Raw genomic sequence first — 24216 nt, forward strand, 5'->3', positions numbered from 1 at the left:
GGCGGGCAGGAAGGCTGTCACCAAAGGGTCTCTGGGTCGGGAGCCAGTGTAGAGGGTGGGCCTGGGTCCCCCCCTTACCACACAAACACCCAGCCAGTGAATGTGGTGAGAGTGGACTGCACCAGACCCCTAACACCAGGGGTTAGACTTTGGGGTGTGGTTGATCATGGTGGCTGGGGCACAGAGAAGGACTGCTGATAACACCAGACCCCTGGAAGAGGGTGAGACCGGAGCAATGAGCACTGCCGAGTGAGAAGCAACGTGGGTCCAGACACCAGCAAACAACAGAAGACAGACAGGACACCACTGACCAAGGGTGCTCCTCCAAGGACTGAGCTAATTCCTGGAGTCACCAGCAGGAGGTGCTGTGGTGGTGAGTCCCAATACCGTTAGAGCTCTGGACAGGAACAAGGGACATAGAATATTTTTGTGCTTAGGGCACTGGATGAGATTGCTGAGGATTTTGGTTGCACTCTACACCCTGCCCATGTACTTCCTGTGTGATCTTGAGCAAGTCACTTCACCTCTTCGAGACTCCTACTTACTTGATAGGTTCTTAAAGGGAAGGAGCAATCTCTAACTGTGTGTTTCTACAGCATATTTCAAATCTGATTTCATCTGTTCATTTCTATCACGCAAATAATAAATAAAAACTATCTGATTGCAGGACTGAGTCCCAAGACTGTAAGCGCTTCTGGATAGAGATCTTGTTTTTTATTCTCAGTACTGGGTGGCACCTGGGCATTTAACAAAACCCAGCAGAGGTGGTTGCATTTGTGTGATGCTGTGTATATATAATTTCTAGTGGGCGCAACATGTAAAATATTATAAATTCCATCTGTGCAGAAAAAAGATGGGACAGAGTAATCTGTATTTCAGGGGAGATTTTCAAAGCCATAAAGTTAATGAAAGCCCATGAGAGTTGGGCACCTTTGTGTCCTTTGAAATCTCCCCCTTAAAACAGCAAAGTGATGAAAATAAATGGAATAACTCTTACCACATGCTACCTTAATTATCCTGGGTGTTGGTATACTTATAGGTAATGTTTACCTTTATAAAAAAATCTCTCTATTCTTACAATGCAATAACCCCAAATGTTACTTGGTACCATAACGTTACTCCAGTGTTTTTCGTTATCACTACAGTAAATTTTTAATGACGGTATTTCCGATATGTAGTAAATGCATCTGATCCTATTTTGGTGGGCTGTAAATTGCACTATATCTCTTTGTAATATGGAATATTGTACTTCTGCATTATGTACTGGAATCTTTTATAGACAGATTATATAATTTTAGCATTCATCATGTTAAACAGATACCCCCCACTTTTTTTTAAAAAACACAATTCTTCCCCATAAACATTATTTGACTTTTGCAATTACTCAGTATATATTTTTTAACAAAGAGCATACTGTAGCTCTTTGAATAGCATGCCTTATTGACTGTAACAGAATGCCAACAGCATGCATAAGCAAGGGTGGGTGAAATCAGGAGTGAAACATGGTTAGTTAAAATGTTAGATGCGTAGGTTAATAGCAGCTTTTGCCATTTGATTCAGCCAGCAATGAAGAAAGTCACTTTAGAAACTATTCCACTGTTTTTCAGTTTCCATAAAAGATCAGTTTGTATTTGAAGAAAGCCTTCATTTAAAACATTGTCCTCCCCCCGCCCCCGCCCTTTTGGCATTTGGTCCAGTAAATGCAACTTACAATTTGTTTTTAAAAAATGTTCTTCAAAATGATACCATTTAATTTTTCCTTTGTATGTCTTGTTGTATCAAACTACTCCTCTAAAACAAATCTACTCTTCAAGGGTTTTTTTGGCATGTTAATTTTCTTGGGAAAAATATTTAGAAGGGAATTAAATTATGGTCTTTACCTAGTGGTTAGAGAAGTGGTCTGGAAGTCAGGAGAACTGGGTTCTGTAGGTCGCTTTGCCATTGACTTGCTGCATATCCTTGAGAGAGACATTTTAACCCCTGTGCATCTCAGAATTCCCATTTATATAATGGGGACGTGGTAACATTACTTACCTATATTTTTGCTTTCATGAATATATCCTAGCAGATTGCACTTTTGTGCCTACTTATTTGAACCCAGGATTTTGGAATCATGCAAGAGTGAGAATCACGCAGTACTAGTTGCTGACCTCTATTAAGAGCTTTTAGATATCCATGGGAATCTCTCTGTTAATCCTCTTAGATATTGTTCATATTAGGCTTATGCCAGGGGCGACAGATTCTGCCTAAAAGTGACAAGGGGCACGAGGCCCTGCCTCTCCTCTTCCTCTCCGAGGTCCTGTCCCCTGGCCAAACTGAAGCCGGGCCAGGGAGACTAGGTCCCTCCACCTGCCCAGGGTGGGGGGGGGCCCCCCCAAGAGCAGCTCCACCCCATGTTCCCACCCCCGGACCCCTGTTCAGGGCAAGTGGAGGGTCTGTGGCTCCCCACAGCGACCCACGTAGCTCTTACCCTGACCTGGCTCTGGCTTCTGGCGGGACTGAAGAGCTGAAGCTGGGCCATGGTAAAAGCCGCCTGGACTGCTGTGGGGAGCCATGGACCCTCCACCTGCCCTGGGTGGTGGGAGCCAGGAGGCAGGGACACAGGTCGGGGGCTGCTTTCAGGTCCATCGCCCCCAGGTAGGTGGAGGATCCGTGGCTCCTCAGGCTGACTCTGCTTCCGGCCTGGCCTTAGGCAAAAAGTGGACAGATCAAGCCCATCCTCTTTCAAAAAGTGGGAGGGTCATGGTTCTTTCCCCCACCACACTGCCTGTTCTGGCGACCCTGGCTTATGTAGCCCAAGGTTCAGTGTGTATCAGTAGCAGTGGTGGGACTTACAAATTGTGGACTACGAACTGTGGGATGTCTGACCCAATTGTCCGTGAAATCAGGAGAACTCCCATTGCATTCACTGGCAGTTTGATCAGGTCCTCAATCAGCTCCTTTAGTGCCCATGCTGCCAAAAGAGGATTTACTTTTCTTTGTAAAGTGCTTCGAGAGGCTTCAGCCCTCAGATAGTGTGCAGATCACAACACGTCTTCCATTCTTTTCTTATCCTGGCCTTCCTTCTCCATGTGCGGCCATGCCTTTTCACAATAAAATCTTAGCATCTCTTTCGAGGTCGGCCGAGTGGTCATTTCAGTTACCACGGGTACCACTTGGAGACAGCTGTAATCCCAGCCCATTTTGCTGTACCTGCTTTCAACAATGACATCCTGCACTCCTCTGCTGTCTGATCACTTCATTGGGGACACGGTTGCATATTGAAATCACCAGAATTCTTCTTTCCATCGCCTTCTCTGTGATAGGGAGTTGTTGCACGTCTGTCTTTGTCAGGGCCCACGTTTTGCTGCCATACAACATTGCCAGCAGTACAGTTGAGTTGAAGAGGTTTTGAGCCACAGGTAAAAAGTGCAATATAGCCACAGTTCAGCAAGGCATTTAAACATGGGCTTAAGTTTCAACATTTGCTGAAGTCATTGGGACTATGTATGTGCTTCAGTGCATTGATGAACTGGGTTTTTAAGAGCTAAATGTTGTTGTTCATAGTGGCAAGGAGAACTGGTAAAACACTGGGTGGAGCATTTAAAAGCAAGTAACATTAATTCAATTAAATCCTCTTGGACCAAAGTCTCTCCAGCTAATGCAGTTTACAGAGAAATTTTCTCCTGCACTCACTTAAACATAATTACTGCACTTACCTTGTCATGAGGAAATTTCTGAAGGTTACTTGCACTGCGCACATGCAAACCTGAAAGTTATGCTGACCTTTGGTTTTAAGATTTTTTTAAACTACTTTTACTTAGATTGCAGCATCAAACTTATAATAATTTCCTACTTTTATACAGAACCTTTCAACTCAGAAGATCCCAAACTGCAAACTAACAAGCAACGAAGCACAGGCAACCATGTGAGCACCACACAGCAATGCTAAACAACAATTTAGGACAGGGAGTGAAGAAAAAATGTATCCGAGTGAAATGACAGGATATTCAAGTAGGCAAAATATAGTTTTTAAAACCAGAATTTGGCTAGATAACCCTGCTGACTCAGGTCTGTCTCTTGAACTGCGTCCACACTCAAAATAATAGGGCTTCGACCTCAGTCATAGCAGGAACTGGGCTCTGACTCACCTCCCTAGTAGGGTCCTAGAACCCAGATCCAGAGTGCATGCTGACCCAAGTCAGACTGATTTTGTGTGTGAATGGAAGAGAGGCTTGGGCTTAAACCTGAGTCAGAGCCCTGGCTTAGTGTGCAGTGTAGACATACCCTACAAGGGAAGAACAATCTTCCAGGCAACTTCACCTCCGTCTTGTGCTCGGTGGTGCTGGTGCGTACTGAAGGAAGTGCTGCCTAGCGCTCTGTGGCCAGGTAGAGGCTTGCCATGATGAGAGACCTTTGAGCATTATCATGAGAAACAAGTATTATGGAGATGAGGTGAGCACTGGAGAAGACTTATTACATCATCCAGGCCATTGCAAGATTGTTTCAGGTAGTCATAAGTAAAAGGGATGGAGAATATGACTCTTTCCCCATCTCTTTCCTCCTAAACAAACCAAATCACTCAGCACATTACTAAAGAATACCCAAGCGATTTATTATCGTTCCTATTGGATGCACTAGCTGACATCAAGGGAGAATGCAGCGCCATTAAGCATTTTAAACTGTTAAACAAAAGAATTGAATACAGCAGAAGTAAAAAGTTCTCGTCCCACAGAGAGTTCCTCACATGTTCGGATGAAGTGAATTAAAATTGACACTGAGAAAAATCTAATTGAACCAGAGACAACAAAACACTCTTCTCTATAGAAACTAAAACCCCAGTGGAATTGCCCAGGTTAACATAGTGCATTTTAAAACAACAATAGTTTTATATGCCATGATCTGCAAGCACAAAAGGAAAGATCTGGTTTAAAATTGATGGCATTAAATGGAGATAAGGAAAGAGCAGGAAAATGGGAATCAGACCCCCTAGGTGTACTACACACTTGCTTTCTAATCCATGGCATATAACAGCCTCTCTGTGTGGTAGATTGTAATTTTAGCATAATTTCAATACATCACACTAAAGTTTTGAAGAGTTTCCTGGTCCTGCTTGCAGGCTACGGTGCTCTGTAGGGCAGTGTGCATTTAAAGACAGTTCTGCAGAGAGCCAGCCTAAAGTACAGAGGACTGAGTTGTGCCTCTGAGTTTTAGGAAGCAGCATGCTTTTTTCTCTCTCTGTTTTTGGGTTTTTAATTCTAAGTTCTTATTTAACTTCTCTGTGTATATGCCATGAAAATAATACTCTAATTCCCCATCAGTCCCATTAAATACATGGGGAAACTAACATAGATGGTGTTAGTATTAATAAGTATTTGTGCAAGTAAAGTCCTTTGAGAGCCAGGGATGTGAGGGAGGCAGTGTAACCCAGGTGATAAGGCAATGGATCAGGAGAGACGGGTTTCTTTTTCCATTCTCAATCACTGTGTAACCTTGGGGAAGTCCATCCACCTCCCCATGCCTCACTTTGCCTGTCTCTAAAATGGGGATAATGATACATACCTTTGTGAAGCATTATGAAATCTACGGATAACATGGCTAAGTATTATGATTTATGCTAAAAGTGCTAAAGTCATTATTATTAAGTACAAAGAATCTTTGTATTTAGGCTTGGCAGAATTGGATTTTTTTAATTTTCAGGATAAAATCAATATTTATTTTAAGCATTACAGTAGGACCTCAGAGTTACAAACACCTTGGGAATGGAGGTTGTTTGTAACTCTGAAACGTTTAGAACTGAACAAAACATAATAGTTCTTTCAAAATTACAAGTGAACATTGACTTAATACATTTTTGAAATTTTATTATACAGAATGATGCTTTCCTCTTTTTTTTAGTAGTTTACATTAAAGCAGTATTGTACTATATTTGCTTTTTATTTTTTTGGTCTCTGATGCTGCCTGATTGTGTACTTCTGGTTCTAAATGAGGTGTGTGATTAACTGTCAGCTCATAACTCTGGGGCTCATAACGCTGAGATTTTACTGTATTTTCTATTTTTATCAATTTAAACTTTCACAGTTGCAGGAAATTATGGAAAGGTCAAAAATAATTATTTAATGACAGTAGATGTTGAGATTCAAAAAGTTAAAGCTTTATAACTGTTAAAACACGTCAAAACATATGAAGTAAATAGTCTTAAATCAAACTCTACTAAATTGTCAGGTAGCATTTTTCTTACTTTGCCTATGTAAATTTCGATCATCACCCATGGAAATATTTTTTCATGCGTTTGGTGTGTACACAATGAAATTGATGGTTACTAACATTTACCGATAAAAATCTAATCCTTTCAGACCTACTCATATTATACATTACATGAATCAACCACATACTACCATACAGTTCACTTATTGAACAGCTCCCTGAATGTGAAATTGGAAGCCTAACATCTTGATCTTCTAAAATTGTTCAATTATCCTTTGAAATATAAATTCACCCAAATTCAGTTAGGCAAATAAGAGAGATGGTTTATTATACCTAAGCAACTCCCTTAGTAGTTCATTTTATTCTTCTAAAGGAGTGTGTGATACACTCAGAAATAGTGGTTATTTTAAATTAAAACCACAGTGTAGTAGAGAATGGAGTTTCTCTCTCTCTCTCTTTCCAAATAATAATGAATTTATTCATCTGCAGAGTGAGTGTCTGCCATGTCCATCTTAAAACTGTGTGCTCATGGGCATAGATTAGACAGTAATTAGGCACAATGAAAACCCCAAAAGATCTACTGGAAACATTCAGCTTTAATGTAGGCACCCAGCTTTTCTCAAAGTGTTTTTTTTTTTTTAATAAGAGATTAGAAAGACCTAGATTCTTTAAAATGCCTCATTCTCTGAGCGAGGTGACTCGGGATTAGTATGAGATAAGCAGCCATACCCCTATAGATTGCTGCTTTGAAGTCAGCCCAACCAGATTGTTGTCAAAAGGCAGACCATAGGAAGTGATCTGCTGGCCTCTGTTAAATAAGTGGATAATTCTTGATTAGTTGGCAGGTAGGGGTTTAGGGGTTGATGGAGGTCCTAGTGTTGTGAATGTCATTATTATGGTACAAAGGCTTAGACATTATAGATACAGAGGTTCCATACAGGTTCACTATTATTCTATAACACACCTTTTTTTGTCCACTGAACACTTCTCAATATTTTCTTCCCCAGAGCCCAATGCCCAGCTAGATTGTGTAAAGACAACAATCTGGTCTCCACACCCTTCACAAATTTTGCTATTATGATGTTATGAGTGAATGACTCTGTCTTAGATAGAAAAATTAGAGATTTTTAGATTTGTGTTGCTAACAATACCTTAGATTATTACCGTTGAAATACATTTTAAAAATGTAGGTTCCATGCTTGAATATCTAACTTTTTATTCACTTTTATTCACAAGTATTACATTACGTCCTATGTTCCTTATTTTCATTGACTAACTCAGATAAGAAAGTGCTTGCATCAGCAGGGCCTTACTATGCTTGTCACAAATTACAGAATCATAGAAATGTAGGGCTGGAAGGGATCTCGAGATGTGAGCAAGTCCAGCTTCCTGCACTGAGAGAGGACCAAGTAAACCTAGAGCAGCCCTGACAGGCTTGTGCAACTTGTTCTTAAAAACCTCCAATAATGGGGATTCTACAACCTCCCTTGGAAGTCCATTCCAGAGAGTAATTACCTTTATAGTTAGAAAGTTCTTCCTAATAGCTAATCTGAATCTCCCTTGCTGCAGATTAAGACCATTACTTCTTGTCCTACCTTCAATGGACATGGAGAACAATTGATCTCCATCCTCTTTATACCAGCCCGTAACATATTTGAAGACTTACTAGCCTCAGCCTTCTCTTCTCAAGACTAAACATGCCCAGCTTTTTTAATCTTTTCTCATAGGTCAGATTTTTAAACTTTTGTTTTTTTAAAATTTTTGTTGCTCTCCTCTGGACTCTCTCCAATTTGTCCACATCTTTCCTAAAGTGTGGTGCCCAGAACTGGACAATACTCCAGTTGAGGCTCCATTCAGTGCTGAGTAGAGCAGGACAATTACCTCCTGTGTGTTACCTACAACACTCTTGTTAATACATCCCAGAATTATATTAGCCTTTTTTTGTAAGTGCATCACACTGTTGACTCATACGCAATCTGTGATCCACTATAATCCCCAGTTCCTTTTCAGCAGTACTACCACCTAGCCAGTTATTCCTCATTTTGTAGCTGTGCATTTGATTTTTTTCCTTCCTAAGCGAAGTATTTTGCACTTATCTTTATTGAATTTTATCTTGTTGCATTCAGACCAATTCTCCAACCTGTCAAGTCATTTTGAATTCTAATCTTGTTCTCCAACATGCTTGCAACCCCTCCCAGCTTGGTGTCATCTGCAAATTTTATAAGCATACTCTCCACTCCATTATCCAAGTCACTAATGAAAATATTGAATAGAAGTGGACCCAGGACTAACCTCTAGTAATTTTATCTAGACCACATTTCCCTGGTTGGTTGATAATGTTATGTGGGACTGTGTCAAAAATATTACTAAACATCAAGATATGTAGACATGTCTACTCGGTCAGTTATGCTGTCAAAGAAGGGAATTAGGTTGGTTTGGCATGATTGGTTCTTGATAAATCCATGCTGGCTATATCTTCTAACTCTATCATCATTGAGGTGCTCGCAAATTGATTGTTAATTTGTTCTTGTACCTTTCCAGGTAAGAAGGTTAGGCTGACTGGTCACTGGTCTAAAATTCCCCGGGTCTTCTTAGTACCTATCTTTAAAAATGGGAACAGTGTTTTCCCTTCTCCAGTCCTCTGGAACCTCACCCATGCTCCATGATTTCTCGAAAATAATTGCTAATGGTTCCAAGATTGTTTCATCCAGTTTCTTACATATCCTAGGATGAATATCATCAGGCGCTGACGACTTGCCTTTATGGATATTTTTGCATTTTATTCAACTTGGGAAATGAAACTAGACCGGTTGTTTTCATTCTTGTTCATATACAATTTCATATTTCTAGTCTTGTGCCCTAGCATGATGATGTTAACTCTTCTGTATGTTTCCAACAGTGCAGGGCAATGCATACATTAAATATGTGTTCATAGAGTTATCCTTTTACATTTATGCAAACATTTCTAATCATATTTGATTTTGTAAAGATATTACAAAATACTCCACAAATAAATGTTGGGTCTTAATTATTTGACAAGATCTGTTCTAACTTCAAAGAGGATACTATTTATCTGCTCAGTTTTCTTGATCAATATCAGTGCAATATGCTTTTTTCTCCCCAGAGCAATCTCAGTTGGGAGAAATGATAATTTTAACTTTTCTCCCCCATCACCCTGCAATTGATTTGAAAGGTAATCTGCAAAGAATTTTTAAAAGAGGCTTTGTGTCCATTTTCTTTTCTTTATAATAAATAAAATACTGAATTTCTGATTTTTTTTCTTCTCAGAAATATTAGAAGTGCTAAGTTTGACTTTCCCTACTTTTCCTCGGTTTACTGGGGTCTCAGATATAGATTGGGCTCTATCTCATCCTTGAATTGAAAAGGCAGGGACAGTGATCCCTTCACATAACCTTCCTTTCTCCCAAGTGTTTCTTAGAGGTTAGAATTAAATAGTTAACAAAATTCAAAGTTGCAAACAGTCTGACTGTCACAGGCTGGCTGACCCCTCAAGGAGAGATGAGCCTCATCACCACCTGTGACAAGTTCAGCTCACCTTCCCAAGTGATGAAAATGGAGAAGGTCATGGATCTCAGTCAGGCCATGGGTATATATAAAAAGGAGGCCTGTGGAAAGCCTGGGGAGGTGACCTATGGAAAAGGCAGAGAGGGTTTTGGGTCCTCTCCAGGGTGAGAAGGCTAAACTCCTGGAGAGAAGTCCTGGGAGTCACTGCTGGGTGAGCAGGAAGACAGACCTGCAGGGAGGATGGGTTGTGGCAGCCTGAGACTGGGCTGAAGACTTTTTTTTAAATTCCATTTACATCATCCTGTTGGCAGGACTTAATACATTGGACTTCAGTAGGGAAACTTTGTTTTGACTATCTTGGTCTGTGGTGTGGTGTGGAGTGCTGAAGGTGTCCTGTGGGCTGGGGAAATTGAAGCAGGTTACTCTGCAGAGCCACCCCAGGCTTTGAGGAGGTGCTCCGGAGGTAGCTGACCTGGTTCCCTTGACTAAAAATCCCTTCTCTTCTAAGGGCTGGTCAACACACAGTTTTGCTACCAAGTTAACCATGCTGTGTTAGAAACCAATACAGTTAAAGGGGTGCAATCCCTTAGTGTGGATGCAGGTAAAGGTGCTTTTTATCAGCATAGCCTATTTTTGGAGATTCCTAGAAAGTTTTCAATCAATATAGTTAAATCAGTACTAAAATAGTGTAGACAAGCCTGTGCAAACAAGCTGTTCTTTCCCTCTCGATATGTATTCTTCTCTTGTATTATGGTAGCACCTAGGAGCCCAAGTCCTGGATCAGGACTCCATTGTGCTAGGAACCATATAAACACGTAATGAAAAGATTAAAGTGTTGCTTCTCCATTCATCCTGAGATACAAGAAGAACAAGAGCTAAATTTCTAATTTCTAAAAACAAGAAGAAAACATCTTTTCCAGGCCTCCTCCACACATCAAGCAGCAGCAGAAAAAAGGCAGTGTCCTCTTTTGCCCACCATTCCTCTTTACAGGTCATTTAAAATAACTTTCATTTTACAACATCTTCGTGAGCTGTGCTCACCAATGAAGTTGTCTCCAATTGCCAGTGGACTTTGGGTTGGTTTTGATGCAATTCCTTCTTTTGCAATAAACTATGACTGGATTTTACGATGAGGCAGATTTATGTAGACAAGTTCACAGTAACGTATGTGACTGGAAATTAGCCTCATCTGCCCCGTTCCCCACCTCCAACCAATGCAAAAATATCATGGGTCACAAGAAGGCTCAGATTGTTCATCAAGCCAAATGCAGCCCACCAATAGTAGCTGGGCCCACAAAGGACTTGCCATTCTATCCTGTTAGCTGCTTGAGTGAGGAAACCTTACCTTACCTGGTACCTGGGGGCAGTGCTCACGTTATGTGCTGCTCTGTGTATCAGAAGCAGCACTGTGAAACACTGGTGGAAAGAATAACTTTCTTGAGGAATATTCACTGATTCCCCTGGTGGAAGAACATCCTACTCTGTGCGGAGAGGGAAATGGGCAGAGTTTGGTTTAAATACTCTTCTTTTGCCCACTGTTTCCCTGTCTTAGAATCATAGGACTGGAATGGACCTCAAGAGGTCATCTAGTCCAGTCCCCTGCACTCAAGGCAGGACTAAGTACTATCTAGACCGCGGTAGGCAACCTATGGCACGGGTGCCGAAGGCGGCACGCGAGCTGATTTTCAGTGGCACTCACACTGCCTGGGTCCTGGCCACTGGTCCAGAGGGCTCTGCATTTTATTTAATTTTAAATGAAGCTTCTTAAACATTTTAAAAACCTAATTTACTTTACATACAACAATAGTTCAGTTATATATTACAGACTTATAGAAAGAGACCTTCTAAGAACGCTAAAATGTATTACTGGCTCGCGAAACCTTAAATTAGAGTGAATGAATGAAGACTCAGCACACCACTTCTGGAAGGTTGCCGACCCCTGATCGAGACCATCCCTGACAGGTGTTTGTCCAACCTGCTCTTAAAAACCCCCGTATTGTCCCAGGGTTTAATATTAATGGAAAGAGCGTATCTATTTCTACGCTCACTATGCACTTCAGCGCATTGCAAAACTTCCAGATTCCCTTAACTTTTAATGTCCCAAAAGCCAAATACAGTCCTGATGTTTTCCACAACTTTTCTCTTCTTCACCCTCTTGTTAGTCAACCCTCCAAGCCCCTTTCAAGTTAACTCTTGTAGATGCTTCACCATAGCTTAACCCTTCCAGACCTGTTACAATTCATGCTACTCTTCTTTGGACTACTGCCCTTCATGATTTTCTATAGAATGGTTCTAAATATTAGGAAGAGTAGTTAAAACATGATCTTTAAAAAAATCCCTTTCTAAGTGTTACAGTATTTCCTTTTAAATTGTGTTCTGTGCTTTGCATGCTCTATGTGTCTCTGACCACAGTCATCCAATGCATCATGCTAGTCCTTTCATGGCTCTAGCTTTTATGACTCCTCAAAATCCTTCTCCTGCTCTTTAATCAGAATGTATTAGTTTAACATATACTATGACTTAAATCTCAAATTTATTCTTGTTGTTCTTGGGTCATTTTATCCAGACAAACTCCTTCGTATCTGCTCCCTTTCTCCACGTTATTTGCTGGTTCTTCCCCCATCCAATCCATTTTGTATTATCCAAGAACTTTGAAGAAAGTACCACTAACGTTATCCAAGTCATTTACATACAGAGTGAAAAAAATATTGATCTCCAATACCAATCCCTGTGGTTCTCCAATCTTCATCCCCTTTCTCCCTGACCCATAACCTTTCCCCATTCAAATCTGCCCTCGATCACATAACCAGTTGCTTTCTCCATTTGAAGACGGCCCCTTCTCTGCTTTGCTAGTATTAGTCTCCTGTGTGAACTGCCCCTGGGAAATCTAAGTAGATTATATACACAATTTCACATCTGTCCACTTTCTGAGAAACCTCTTTGAAAACTCCAGCATATTTGTCAAATAAGAATTACCTTTTTTGAAATCAGCTCACATCTATACTATATTTTATACTGTTGTGTATATCCCATGCATAAGTCTGGAGCGAATGTTCTTTAAGGTTTAGAAATTGAGCATCCAAGAGTCACTCAGGCAGCGGCACAGTCAGCTGCAGCGGCACAGGAGGCGGCGAACAGAGCGGCTAACAGGGGAGTTTCAGTGGGAGTTTCCAGGGGGAGGCTACAGGGGAGACCAAGGCAGAGGAACCAGGAAGGCAGACTAGGGAAGAGGCAGGGGTCTGCCAGCAGCTCAACCCTCGTTGGTGGCCCGCAGAGTGGTGTGAGGCGTGGATTGCCAGGCACAGAGTTGGAGCGCTACGATGGAGGCAGAGGTAGCAGGTGCAGACACACTGAGGATGACTGGATGCGGTAGCTGCGGCATGTACATGGTCCTAGAGGGAGCACCTGAAAGGAGTTTCACCTGCATGAAGTGCCGCCTGATAGAGCTGCTGGAGGAAAAGGTCAGAGGACTGGAGATGCAAGTGGAAACTCTGGCTGAGTTTAGAAGGGGATTTGAGCAGTTGATGGAACACAGACATGATGAGGTGCAGGGGACAAGCTCAGACGAGCGGATAGAAGCAAGACCAAAGGACTCTGAGGAGGGGCTGCTGGGTGAGGAAAGTGGACGGTGGAAGCATGTGACTAGGAGAACCAGGCAGAGGAAAAGACGGGCCAGTGATGGAGAAATAGAACTCAGGAACAGGTTTGCTGAGTTGGGAAATGAAGATGGAGCACAGCAGGCTGCTGAAGGACAAAGGGCGAGGAAGAAGAGGCGAGCAGCTAGTCCTGCAGAAAGAGGGGAGGAGTCGATGGAGGCGACACCAAGTGTGAGCCCTAGGAGGACTGTAAGGGCGAATACAAATCGAAAGGAATTGCGACCACCTGCTGTGGGGGATAGACCGCAGAATCGCACTGTCGCCAGGAAAAGGCAAGTTTACGTGATTGGAGACTCTTTACTGAGAAGAGTGGATAGGCCTGTAACTAGACCTGATCGGGAGAACAGAAGGGTGTGCTGTCTGCCAGGGGCTAAGATACAGGATGTGGACCTGAGGCTGAATACGATCTTAGCGGGAGCGGGAAAGAATCCGTTGATTATCCTTCATTTGGGAACAAATGATACGGCTAGTTACTCGCTGGACTGTATCAAGGAGGACTATGCCAGACTGGGGAAGAGGCTCAAAGACATCGAGGCTCAGGTGATCTTCAGTGGGATTCTGCCGGTTCCTAGAGCGGGGCGACGAAGGAGTGACAAGATTATGGCGATCAACAGATGGCTTAGGGAGTGGTGTTATAAGGAGGGCTTTGGGATGTACGGTCACTGGGAAGCGTTTACGGATAGACGACTGTTCGCTCAGGATGGACTTCATCTAAGCAAGGAGGGAAATAGAATTCTAGGATGGAGGCTCGCCGACCTCATCAAGAGAGCTTTAAACTAGGAAGTTGGGGGAGATGGTTGGGAGATGTTCGGGAGATCTCCACGCCGGAATGTAACCTGGAGAGGAAAGTAAACAAAGTGAGAGGGGATACCCTTGTGGTCCCAAGATTTGATCCAAGGAGGAATAGTGGAGAAACCAGAGTAGCGGGTGATGCTGGTGGTAAAAGGTCTCTGCACGACGGGGGAAAGAATGTCACTGATGCCAAACGCCGAAAATTAAAAGGCCTGTACACTAATGCGAGGAGTCTAGGTAACAAGATGGAGGAACTGGAGTTACTAGTGCAGGAAGTTAAACCGGATATTATAGGGATAACTGAAACCTGGTGGAATAGTACTCATGACTGGAGCACGGGTATTGAAGGCTATGTGCTGTTTAGGAAAGACAGAAAGAAAGGCAAAGGTGGTGGAGTAGCCTTGTACATCAATGATGACATTAACTGTAGCGAAATAAGAAGCGATGGAATGGATAAGACAGAGTCTGTCTGGGCGAAAATCACATTGGGTAAAAAAGCAACTAGAGCTTCCCCTGAGATAGTGCTGGGCGTGTGCTACAGACCGCCGGGATCTGATTGGGATATGGATAGAGACCTCTTTAATGTCTTTAATGAAGTAAACACAAAGGGGAAATGTGTGATTATGGGGGACTTCAACTTCCCGGATATAGACTGGAGGACGAGTACTTGCAAGAATAATAGGGGTCAGATTTTTCTGGATGTGATAGCGGATGGATTTCTTCATCAAGTAGTTGAAGTACCTACGAGAGGAGATGCCATTTTAGATTTGGTGTTGGTGAGCAGTGAGGACCTCGTAGAAGAAATGGTGGTAGGGGACAACCTAGGTTCGAGTGATCATGAGCTGATTCAGTTCAAACTAGATGGAAGGATAAACAAATGTAGATCTGGGATTAGGGTTTTTGACTTCTCGAGGGCTAATTTTAAAGAGTTAAGGAAATTAGTTAGGGAAGTGGATTGGACGGAGGAATTAGTGGATTTGAATGCGGAGGAGGCCTGGAATTACTTTAAGTCGCAGCTGCGGAGACTGTCGGAAGCCTGCATCCCGAGAAAGGGGAAAAAAACCATGGGCAGGAGTCGTAGGCCAAACTGGATGAGCAAACAACTCAGAGAGGGGATTAGACAAAAGCAGACAGCTTACAGGGAGTGGAAGAAAGGCAGGATCAGTAAGGAAAGCTACCCTGGTGAGGTCAGAACGTGTAGGGATAAAGTGCGGAAGGCTAAAAGCCGCATTGAACTGGACCTTGCAAAGGGAATCAAAACCAATAGTAAAAGGTTCTACAGCCACATAAATAAGAAGAAAACAAAGAAAGAAGAAGTGGGGCCGCTATACACTGAGGATGGAATGGAGATCAAGGATAACCTAGGCATGGCCCAACATCTAAACAAGTACTTTGCTTCAGTTTTTAATAAGACTAGTGAACCTTGGGATGATGGACGGATGATAAACGGGAATGTGGATATGGAAGTGGATATTACCGCAACTGAGGTAGAGGCCGTACTTGAACAGCTCGATGGGACGAAGTCGGAGGGCCCGGACAATCTCCATCCGAGGATATTAAAGGAACTGGCGCGTGAAATTGCGAGCCCGTTAGCGAAAATTTTTAAGCAATCGTTAAACTTGGGGGTTGTGCCGTATGATTGGAGGATTGCTAATGTAGTTCCTATTTTTAAGAAAGGGAATAAAAGTGATCCGGGTAATTATAGGCCTGTTAGCTTGACGTCTGTAGTATGCAAGGTCTTGGAAAAAATTTTAAGGGAGAAAGTAGTCAAGGACATAGAGGTCAATGGTAATTGGGACGTATTGCAACACGGATTTAGTAAAGGTAGATCGTGCCAAACCAATCTGATCTCCTTCTTTGAGAAGGTGACGGATTACTTAGATAAAGGAAATGCGGTAGATATAATTTACCTAGATTTCAGTAAGGCGTTCGACACGGTTCCGCACGGGGAACTGTTAGTCAAATTGGAAAAGATGGGCATGAATATGAAAGTTGTAAGTTGGATAAGGAACTGGTTAAAGGGGAGACTCCAGAGGGTCGTATTGAAAGGTGAATTGTCAGGCTGGAAGGAGGTCACTAGTGGAGTCCCTCAAGGATCGGTTTTGGGACCGATCTTATTTAACCTTTTTATTACTGACCTTGGCACAAAGAGCGGGAATGTGCTAATAAAGTTTGCGGATGACATGAAGCTGGGGGGTATTGCTAACACGGAGAAGGACAGGGATACTATTCAGGAAGATCTGAACCACCTTGTAAACTGGAGTAATAGAAATAGGATGAAATACAATAGTGAAAAGTGCAAGGTTATGCATTTAGGAACTAATAATAAGAATTTTGGATATACGTTGGGGGCGCATCAGTTGGAAGCGACGGAGGAGGAGAAGAACCTTGGGGTGCTGGTTGATAGCAGGATGACTATGAGTCGCCAATGTGATACGGCTGTTAAAAAAGCAAATGCGATTTTGGGATGCATCAGGCGGGGTATTTCCTGCAAGGATAAGGAGGTGTTAGTACCGTTATACAAAGCGTTGGTGAGACCCCATCTGGAGTACTGTGTGCAGTTCTGGTGTCCCATGTTCAAGAAGGATGAATTCAAACTGGAACAGGTTCAGAGACGGGCTACAAGGATGATCCGAGGAATGGAAAAACTGCCTTATGAAAGGAGACTCAAAGAGCTTGGCTTGTTTAGCCTGGCCAAAAGAAGGCTGCGGGGGGATATGCTTGCTCTATATAAATATATCAGGGGGGTTAACGGTAGGGAGGGAGAGGAATTATTTAAGTTTAGTACTAATGTAGGCACGAGGACGAATGGGTATAAACTGGATATTAGGAAGTTTAGACTTGAAATTAGACGAAGGTTTCTAACCATTAGGGGAGTGAAGTTCTGGAACAGCCTTCCGAGGGAAGTAGTGGGGGCAAAAGACTTTCCTGGCTTTAAGACAAAGCTTGATAAGTATATGGAGGGGATGTTATGATAGGATTGTTAATTTGGGCAATTGATCTTGGATTACCACCAGATAGGTCTGCTCAATGATCTGTGGGGAGATGTTGGATGGCATGGGAACTGAGTTACTGCAGAGAATTCCTTCTTGGGTGCTGGCTGGTGACTCTTGCCCACATGCTCAGGGTTTAGCTGATCGCCATATTTGGGGTCGGGAAGGAATTTTCCTCCAGGGCGGATTGGCAGGGGCCCTGGAGGTTTTTCGCCTTCCCCTGCAGCGTGGGGCACGGGTCGCTTGCTGGTGGTTTCTCTGCAGCTTGAGGTCTTCAAACCAGTTTTGAGGATTTCAATAACTTGATCCTGGGATAGGGGTTGTTATAAAACTGGATGGGTGGGGTTCTGTGGCCTGCCTTGTGCAGGAGGTCAGACTAGATGATCAGATTGGTCCCTTCTGACCTATGAGTCTATGAGTCAGAAATGCCAGTGTCACGGTTGAAATGCAACCTTAACTCTGCCCCCTTCTACTTGTGCCTAAAAACAAGATACCTTTTTATAGCGTATTAAACTGGCATTTAATATATTACAGAATAGAAGTGTTTGCCTTTAAACACCATTACCACACTGTGTAGAATAGTTGTTTCCTATAGGTATAAAATGTTAACTTTTAAATGGTGATCACTACAATTTCTTATACTATGCTATGTAGAATAAGTTATAGTACTGTAAACAAAGTCTGAAGACTGGAGTTTATTTAACCCTCAATGAGGTCTACATGCACACACGCACGGACACGACATCATTTAAGTTTGTAGAACTTACAATCTATGGCATTTATTAGCTCAAGGGTACTAGAGATAGATCTATCCAGCATTAGCAGAACACATTAGAGCTGATAGCTAAAAGCTATTCCATAGATAGAGCATGTGGCATTAGACCACAGGGGAGTTATGGATAGGGAACAGGATACTTATGGCCAAATCAAGATGCTACAGTCCTGGAGAGGGGATCAGGTACACCACTACACAGGTTCCTCAGGAGTTTGCACCTGGCTTCTGCAAACCTGCAATCACAACACCTTCGGGGGCACTGGAGTGGAGCATTCTCACTGGCAGCCAATGATACCCATTAGCTGAAGACTGCTTGCTTAGCTTCTCCATGTCTGAGCAGCACACAGTAGAGGTGTATTTATGGGAGGAGCACGGTGACATATCTGCGCACCCCCTTGTGCATGTCCCCTTTGGGCCATGCAGCCCGGGCTCCTCTTTTGCAGATTGATCGCTAATGGGGAAGGAGGGAAAAGGGATGGTCCCTTTGTCCCCTATCCCTCTCAGACTCATACACCTGCATCAGATTGGCAATAATTTAGCTCTTAGATAACAAAGAACGACAAACAGTTTTTGTACACGGCATGCTTTATTCATCCATCTCCCCACACCTGCACCCTTGTGTTATCAAAACCCACTGCCTGCCAGTAGACTCAAACTACCATGTGAAGTAGGATAGTAAATAGCACCAGCCTTTTACTAGAGCACTTTACTCACTATGAGGCAGCCTCTCTGCTTTCCAGAATATTCCTCTCTTTAGTAAGGGTGGATATAACCTGAAGAGTTCTAAGTGAATTCTGAGCCCCTGTCCCTCCACCCATCATATTCCAGAGGAAAAATGTAGTTCTGTCCAGCTTGTCTCTATTCTCGAGCAGCAAGATAACAGCATAAAGGAGATCCTGGAAGAGGAGAGGAAGAAGGGAAATCTTCACCACACCTTACTTTGATTTGTAAAGGGCTGTGTCCATTTGTAGTGTTATAAAAATGTTCATTAATAAAAATAAGTAGGGCATCTTTCCATCAAATATAAAGTAGATGAAGTGCACATACTTCATCAGGGAACAGATACATTTGTTCTGCCTAAATTTTAAATTCACTTGCATATGATAAGTTCAAAAGTTTAACTCAATTTTATTAACTCTCCGTAGACCATTTTATAGTTTTCTTCTCTGAATTTCTCTTGTGGTGGAAAGCAACACATGAGTGGGTGGAAAAAAAGGGTAATGTACTCAAATGTTATGAACTCTTCAAGCTCCCAGAATAATATGGAGAGGTGCAAACCCTTCAAATACTCTATCAGATTGGCACCTAAAGAGAGACCATCATGATCCCAAGCACTGCAGCACAGCCACTCCTGGGATAGAAGACAACAGCTGATTAACTATGCTTCACAAGAGGTTGAGGACAGAGAGTGGGGCTGAACATAATTTAAATCCAACTGAAGATATGAGAGAAATTTAGGCTGGTGGTATTTAAACAACTCTGGCTCTTTTAAAAAGTCCCATGAGATCTTTAATAGCCACAAGTGTTTGAGATGTAGAAGCTACATCTCATGTAATGAGACAGCAACATGTACTCTAAAAGAGAAATAGGTACTTTTCTAAAGTGCATGAAGTGCTGCTTTTTACCTGTCTCCTCCAACTTCAGCTAGATAGAATTTGCAAGCGGAACAAAAAGCTAGGAGACGAATGAACTAGGACATTCATGGTTAGAGGGTACAGAAGGCCGTCTTAATGACAGCAGAGGAGAAAGAATCAGCCTTTGATTATTTTTGACAGAGTTGTAACAGGCTTGGATTGCAGCCTGACAAACAGCTCATCAGAGATCCTATGCCCAAACCAGAGAAATCCCTTTGGTCAAGCTAACAGAAATACAAGGCCCTAGTCTAGCAGAAGTGAAGGCTTTCTAAAACCAAACACTATTCAACATTTAGGCTTGGCCTACACTACTCGTTTAAACCGATTTTAGCAGCGTTAAACCGATTTAATGCTGTATCCGTCCACACTACAAGGCCCTTTATATCGATATAAAGGGCTCTTTAAATCGGTTTCTGTACTCCTCCCCGACGAGAGGAGTAGCGCTAAAATCAATATTACCATATTGGATTAGGGTTAGTGTGGCCGCAAATGGACGGTATTGGCCTCCGGGTGGTATCTCACAGTGCACCACTGTGACCGCTCTGGAAAGCCATCTGAACTCAGATGCACCGGCCAGGTAAACAGGAAAAGCCCCGCGAAATTTTGATTTTCATTTCCTGTTTGCCCAGCGTGGAGCTCTGATCAGCACAGGTGGCAATGCAGTCCCAAATCCAAAAAGAGCTCCAGCATGGACCGTACTGGAGATACTGGATCTGATCGCTGTATGGGGAAACAAATCTGTTCTATCAGAGCTCCGTTACAGACGACAAAATGCCAAAGCATTTGAAAAAAAAATCTACAGGCTACACAGTGCTGCGTGACAAGGTAACGGGAAGCCAGAGACTCAAATGGATGCTCATGGAGGGAGGGAGGGAGGGGGTACTGAGGACTCCAGCTATCCCACAGTCCCCAGCAGTCTCCGAAAAAGTATTTGCATTTTTGGCTGAGCTCCCAATGCCTGTAGGTTCAAACACATTGTCCGGCGCGGTTCAGGGAATAGCTCATCAATTTACTCCCCCCTCCACGTGAAAGAAAAGGGAAAGAAATCGTTTCTTGACTTCTTTCAATGTCACCCTATGTCTACTGAATGCTGCTGGTAGACGCGATGCTGCAGCAGTGAAGAGCAGTATCCACTCCTCTCCCCTGCCCGGTGGCAGACGGTGCAGTAGGACTGGTAGCTGTCCTTGTTATCAACCCATGAGTGCTCCTGGCTGGCTTCAGGTGAGGCTGGCCGGGAGCGCCTGGGTGAAAATAGGAATGATTCTCAGTCATTCCCAGTAGATGGTACAGAACGGCTGGTAACCGTCCTCACCATAGCAACTGGGGGCTGAGCTCCATCGGCCCCCTCCCTTTCCTGTGTAAAGAAAAGATTCTGTCCTGCCTGGACTGTCATAGCAGTGGCATGCTGGGCTCCTCTCCCCCGCACCGCTTAATGTCCTGCCTGGACTGTCATAGCGGTGGGAGGCTGCCTCCCCCTCATTTTATCTCACTAACAAGTCACTGTTTCTTATTCCTGCATTCTTTATAACTTCATGACACAAATGGGGGGGACACTGTCACGGTAGCCCAGGAAGGTTGGGGGAGGAGGGAAGCAACAGGTGGGGTTGTTGTAGGGGCACCCCCCGTGAATGGCATGCAGCTCATCCTTGCTGCGGGATCTGGCATGGAGCAGCTGTGCTCTCTGATACACTGGTTCTCTAGCACACTTGCCCCATATTCTAGGCAGGACTGACTCTATTTTTAGAAACCATAAAGGAGAATTGACTCGGGGAGTCATTCCCATTTTTGTCTTTGCGTCCCCGGCCGACCTCAGCCAGGGGCACCCATGATAGCAGCAGACAGCACAGAAGGACAGATAACCGTCATCTCATTGCCAATTTACACCAGCAGCAGACGGTATAGAACGACTGATAACCGTCTCTGCTATCATGCAAAAGCAAATGAATGCTACTGTGTAGCGCTGGAGTATCACCTCTGTCCGCGGCATCCAGTACACATATGGTGACTGTAAAAAAAAAAAAAAAGAAAAAAGAAAAGCTGAACGGGCTCCATGGTTGCCGTGCTATGGCATCCGCCAGGGCAATCCAGGGAAAAAGGGCGCGAAATGATTGTCTGCCGTTGCTTTCCTGGAGGAAGGAATGACAGAGAATATTTACCCAGAACCACCTGCGACAATGATTTTTGCCCCATCAGCCACTGGGCTCTCAACCCAGAATTCTAAGGGGCGGGGGAGACTGCGGGAACCTGGGATAGCTACGGAATAGCTACCCACAGTGCAACGCTCCGGAAAATGACACTAGCCTCAGACCATGGACGCACACCGCCGAATTAATGTGCTTAGTGTGGCCACGTGCACTCGACTTTATACAATCTGTTTTATAAAAATGGTTTATGTAAAATCGGAATAATCCTGTAGTGTAGACGTACTCTTAGATTCAAGGTGCTTAAAAACAGGTACTAATGCCAACCAGCATTTGCACTTTTGTAATTCGCATGCTGAAGAATGTAAAGAAGGAATCTCTTGATCTTGCCATGTCATGATGCTACTGTATATGACACAAAGCCATGACCTTGCAATGCAAAACAGGGAGTTGTTCTATTGCCATCACAAGCTAAACTTACAAGACAAGTTATCCTATAAAACGCTAGGGAATCCCAAGAGATTCTGGGTAGCCAGCACCCTTTATTCCAACTCATCTATCTCAAATAAGAATGAGTTTGAGTGGTTGAGTAGTCTGTAGGCACTGGTTTAGTGCACTCTTCAGAATAAACCCCTCAGAAACCCCTCAGAATAAATAATAAACTCTGTCCCTGCTTCTAAAATGTGGCAAAGTGTTTGTCGTGTGTTGTTGACACTGACAATATTAGAAACAGCCTTCAGTAAAAAGATTTTTTTTCTGGTTATAATGCATATTTTCTAATCTTCACTCAGGCAAACAGAAATCCTTGTAAAACTGGGTTAAGAAAATTGAGGTCTTGTTCCTAAAGGAGAGGTGCCCAACCAGAAACTGAAGAGGTGTCAGCAAGCACCCTTGCTGGCAGTCCTAGCAGAGCAAGGATTGAATGGGGCTTGGGGCCATATTTCCATACGCCAGAATTTCTACGGGAAGACCTCACTGGTGGGGCAGCTTGCTGCTGTATCACCAGAATTAAGTCTGCAGGTTTGTCTGGCTTTTTCTGGGACTAAACTCATTCAACATTTTTTAAAAATGTAGTAGCACATAATTCTCCTGCTCCCCTGGCTGAGAACAACAGCCAAAAGAAAGACCAGCATTCCAGAGAAGAGATTGGTTGGGAGGGAACTAATAAACTCTTGAGAATTAGTCTATGAAGCTTATTCATACCCTGAACTTGTCTGACAGACAGGTATTGAACAATGGGAAAAGTCAAAGAAATGGGCTTCTTCAGTCTCGCTACAATGCCATCCTCACTTCATTTGCTGCTTAGTGAGAGAACGTTTCTGGGAGTCAGAAATCAGCTCTTTAAATAAAGCCAGCCTCAAAGTTCAGCATTTTGGTCGTTTACACTAAGCAGGAGTTTGCTTATCTATAGCAGTATGGGCTGCAGTAAATCCAGTTGCCTGACCTCTTAATACTGTCTTCTATCCAGCATTAGAGAAAAAGCTACATAGTGAGAAAACTCTGCTAGCATAGTAGGGGTCTATGCACTAAGATACATCATCTTCTGTCTGCTTAGAGAATATGTAAAGCCAAGGGTGGGAGAATGGCACCGATGCTGCAAGAAGAAAATGCCTTCAGTTTTATGGGCACCAAACAAAGCTGCAATTTCAGTGCTAGAACTTGAATTTTATTAGTAGCATAAATTGTATGCTATGAACTCTTCCTGTATGCCTACCTGATGCCTGGTGAGCAGATGTAATCTATGTAGGGCATCCGCAAAAGCATCAGTGGTACTATAGAAAATATACAAAGACAGATTAAGTTGTCCTGATGAGTTATCAGGGATGGGGAGCAGCAAGGAAAAAGGTCAAAGAGGGCTGACCCTGTTACATCTATCTGTACCACAGCCGCGGGAGAGAAGAGAAAAGTCTGACCCAGCACATACAGGTGAGCTTGCTACAAGACATGGGAACATCCAAAATTGTGGATCCTGACTCAGAGATAGTGATCACCTCCAGCTGAATGGAAATCTTTACAGTGTTGCTCAGCACGGTTAATCAACTGCTGGCCTAAAAAAATCCCTTTCTGATGTTCTCCACACAATGTGTGTTTTAAAGGTGTGGTCAGAAGAAACTAAGGATGAAAAATATCAAGTATTGCCAGGAACAGTCATGGGTGCACATCTGGAGGGATCCAGTGCCTGAAGGCTAACACTCATTATTTGTAACACTGCTAAAAATTTAGCACACACATTCTGGAAGGGATCAGAAAATGGTAAAAATATTAAACAACAAAGGGGATTTTATCTGAGGAAAACTATTCTGTGACACACAGATAGATACACAAAATAGTTACATTTTATGTTTTATAGATATGAATATGCATGCATAGATAATATATACACATATCTATGGACACCTATATACATAATCAGAGAAATATAGAGGTAAGGATAAATATATTACATATACATCAGAAATGAAGACAAAGGCAAGCTATCTTTTGGATAAGTAACAGCAACTGAGCCAGTCCCTA

The 24216-nt window shown here is 43.0% G+C and overlaps 1 protein-coding gene across 14 annotated transcripts in view; it reads right to left on the reverse strand.

Annotated features, from left to right (window-relative positions):
• The window catches only part of CELF2 (CUGBP Elav-like family member 2), a 690477-nt gene that overhangs the window by 137392 nt on the left and 528869 nt on the right, over positions 1-24216 (reverse strand). The gene's annotated exons all lie outside the window — the stretch shown is intronic.

This window comes from Gopherus evgoodei, chromosome 1 (assembly GCF_007399415.2).
Source record: "Gopherus evgoodei ecotype Sinaloan lineage chromosome 1, rGopEvg1_v1.p, whole genome shotgun sequence".
Lineage (NCBI taxonomy): Eukaryota > Metazoa > Chordata > Testudines > Testudinidae > Gopherus > Gopherus evgoodei.